The sequence below is a fragment of the Papio anubis genome, chromosome 18, assembly GCF_008728515.1.
Source record: "Papio anubis isolate 15944 chromosome 18, Panubis1.0, whole genome shotgun sequence".
Lineage (NCBI taxonomy): Eukaryota > Metazoa > Chordata > Mammalia > Primates > Cercopithecidae > Papio > Papio anubis.
In genome coordinates this window covers 71,009,720-71,013,357 of record NC_044993.1, presented here as the reverse complement: position 1 = coordinate 71,013,357, position 3,638 = coordinate 71,009,720, and the positions used below count along the sequence as shown (strand labels likewise).

The window sequence follows — 3,638 nt, the reverse complement described above, 5'->3', positions numbered from 1 at the left end:
AATCGCTTGAACTCGGGAGTTGGAGGTTGCAGTGAGCCGAGATCACGCCATGGCACATCAGCCTGGGCGACCAAGCGACACTGTATCCAAAAAAAAAAAAAAAAATTGTCACATGATACCATTTCAGCCCACTAAGATAGCTAGAATTAAAAAGACCCAGAGCACAGCAAATGTTTCTGAGGATGTGGAGAAACAGGAACCCTCGCACACTGCTGCTGGGAATGTAAAATGACAGACATTTTGAAAAATGGTCTGGCTGTTCCTCAAAAGGATAAAAACACATTTACCACGTAACCCAGCTATTCTTCTCCTTCATACATATCCAAGAGAAGTGAAAACATATGTCTGCACAGAAACTTGTGCGTGAATGTTCACAGTAGCATTATTCAGCATAGCCAAAAAGTGGAAAGAACCCAAGTGTCCTTTGATGGGTAAATGGAGAAACCGCTTGTGGTCTATCCACACAGTAGAATATTATGCAGCCAGAAGAAAGGAATGAAGGACTGATCCATGTTACAACACAGATGAACCTCAAGAACACGATGCTCAGTGAAAGACACTAGACACAGAAGGTCACCTAGTGTGTAATTCTACTTACAGGAAACGTGTGGGGGAGACGCATCCGTTGAGTGAGAAAGCAGATGAGGCCGGACTCAGTGGCTCACGCCTGTAATCTCAGCACTTTGGGAGACCGAGGCAGGCAGATCACTTGAGGTCAGGAGTTCGAGACTCCTTGGCAACATGGTGAAACCTCGTCTCTACTAAAAGTACAAAAATTAGCTGGTTGTTGTGGCATGTGCCTGTAATCCCAGCTACTCGGGAGGCTGAGTCAGGAGAATTGCTTGAACCCGGGAGGCGGAGGTTTCAGTGAGTTGAAATCGTGCCACTGCACTCCAGCCTAGACAACAGAGGGAGACTCTGTCTAAGAAAAAAAAAGAAAACGTAAAAGAAACTAGATGAGTGGTTGTCCAGGGAAATGAGGACTTGTGGTGATGTCTCAGAGGGGCAGAATTTCTCTTAGAAGTGATGAAAATGTTCTAAAATGGGTTGTGGTGATAGCTGCACAGTTCTGTGCTTTAAATTGCACAGGTCAGTGAGTGAATTGCTTTGCCTGTGAATTGCATCACCGTAAAGCTATAAAAACAAGGTACAGTCTGGATGGACCCCAAGATGCCTTCGGATGGTGGCCTTTGTGAGAGTCATGGAGGGTCTAGGATTGGGGGGCATGGAGAGACAGTCTCTTGGAGCTGAAGCCTAGAGCATGACTTAGCTGGTGCAGGAGTGGCCTCCTTCTCTCCTGCCCTGGGAGAGGCTCCGCCCACTACTCCCCACTTCCCCCATGAAACCAGCTGTGTCTTTGTGCCAGGAAGACTGGGTGTAGAAGGTGACTGTCTCAGTGGAGCTGGGTCATCTCAGGTGGGGAGTTGGGGTTTCTGAAGGTGAGGACCCTCTGGGGAGGAGGGTGCTTCTCTGAGACACTTTTCCTCACACCTGTTCCTCGTCAGCGGGCCCTGGCTCCTGGAACTTTTGGCCGCCATGTGCTTCACGAAGGTGAATGAGAGGCTGCGTGTGTTTTGTGGGCATATCTGAAAACAGACCGTAAGGGTGCGGGTGCCCTCAGTATTTCCCGAGGTGCCTGTGTGTCAGGGCTCAGTCAGGGACGCCCAGTGGCAGGAGGATAGTGATGGGGTGAGAGTGTCACTGGAGGCGCTGGAGGTCACATCTGTCGGGGGCGCTGGAGAATGGCAGGGGTGCAGATGAGAGGGAGCACCTGTCCCAGGAGCCCCTCACAGCCCAGAAAGCCTGGGGCAGGGATGGGGCAGGGCTCTCCTGGAAACGACTCAGAGAATGATCCTCTCAGAGGCTGGCTCAGCTGGGCAGGCCCAAGAGTAGGGCCTGTGTGGGTCCGGGTGTCTCTTCCTCCTTTCCTGGATTCCCTCCGACCTCTCATTCTCTACCACTGCCCCACCCCAAATGTGAGGCACAGCACACCCTCCAGGGAGCTCTGCGGCCTGTGCCAATGGGTGAAACCCCGTCTCTACTAAAAATATAAAAATTAGCTGGGAGTGGTGGCGTACACCTGTAATCTCCACTACTAGAGGGGCTGAGGCGGAGAATCGCTTGAACCCAGGAGGTGGAGGTTGTGCTGAGCAGAGATTGCATGATTGCTCTCTAGCTTGAGCAACAAGAATGAAACTCCATCTCAAAACAAAACAAAACAAAGCAAAACAAAACAAAGCAAAACAAACAAGAAAAGCATCAGATCTCGTGAGAACTCACTCGCTTTCACCAGAACAGCATGGTGGGAAGTGCCCCCATGATCCAATCACCTCCTACCACGTCCTTCCCTTGACATGTGGGGATTACAATTCCAGATGAGATTTGGGTGGGACACAGAGCCAAACCGTCTCAATTGCACCCCGGATGTGCTGACCCCTGTGATTTCCCCAAGTGTGGGACACCTGGCTGCATAATTTGTGGTAGTGGGGTACTGCACTCATGCTTTCCCCTGAAAACAATAAAATAAAATAACAGTTGCTTAAATGGAATCAGGTGCGTATCTCCAGGCTTCTCTAACAGGCAGGCACAGGGAGGCAGGGGGCCCAGTAGTGACAGAAGACTGTGGCTCCGATAGACCTACCCAGGTTCTAGATGTGGAAGAGCAAGGCCAGGCCCCTGACTTTCTTACTGATAATGGTGCATGGGTCTCCGTGCCCTAGTGGGTTGGTTGAGGACTAGAGGATTTCAGCCTGGTGTGTCCTTGATCACAGAGCTGGAAGCACAGAACTGCTCCCTGATCGCCACCCCTGAGCCCCCGGCGTGAGGGGACTTTGGCCCCCACATCTTTCTTGTCATGACTCCCTCTTCCATCCTCATCCCCCGGGCAGGGCTGGGGCCACAAATTCTCCTTGGTTTTCTCCCAAGATCAAGGGCCCCAGGGGCTGGGGCAGAGGGGACTCCGGAGTCCCCCACCAGGCCCTGGTTTCAGGGGAGAGGCAAGAAGGCAGGGGTCAGATCTCTGGGCCTGAGGCCTCAGCACCCTGCAGTTGCAGAGCCCGGGGCAGCCAGGAGGAACGACTGGGAGGGCACTTCTCACCATTTCGGAGGCCACGCTCAACTGGCCCTGCAGAGGCTCCCGTCGTCCTCCACTTCCTGCCTCTGCTTACTCACACAGACCAGCCTACCCCATTCAGGGGAGGCTTGGCAGCCAGCAGCAGCTGGTGAGATAAAGATGGGGTTGGGGGCCCTGTCCTGTTCTGTCCCATCCTATCCTGGGATTCCATGACTCTTGCCTTTGGGCTGAGGAGGAAGGAGGAAGGGGAAATGGGCCACGGCTTGGGGAGGAGCAAACATCCACAGGGAGGCTCCCTGAGCAGCTCTCCTAGGGCTGAGCCCGCAGTCTGGGAGGGACACTGGGGTGTGCTCAAGGGTGTGGGGGGCTTGGGGACCAGGAACACTGCTGGAGGTCAGTATGCCCCTCCCTGGTCTGCCCTTTCAGAGCATTGGATGCACTCTTGAGTTTCGGAGCAAGCCCTCCTTGGCTCCAACCTAGAGTCCAGCCAGGGAAACAGCTGGACAGCAACCCTGACAGTCACCTTTGGTGGCCCTGGTCACTCTGAGGGGCCCTGCTTGCTTCC

At 53.3% G+C, this 3,638-nt stretch overlaps 1 pseudogene; it reads left to right on the top strand.

Moving 5' to 3' along the window:
* Nucleotides 1-2,378: 2,378 nt before the first annotated feature.
* LOC116271400 lies at nucleotides 2,379-2,512 on the top strand (annotated as a pseudogene).
* The last annotated feature ends 1,126 nt before the right edge of the window (nucleotides 2,513-3,638 follow it).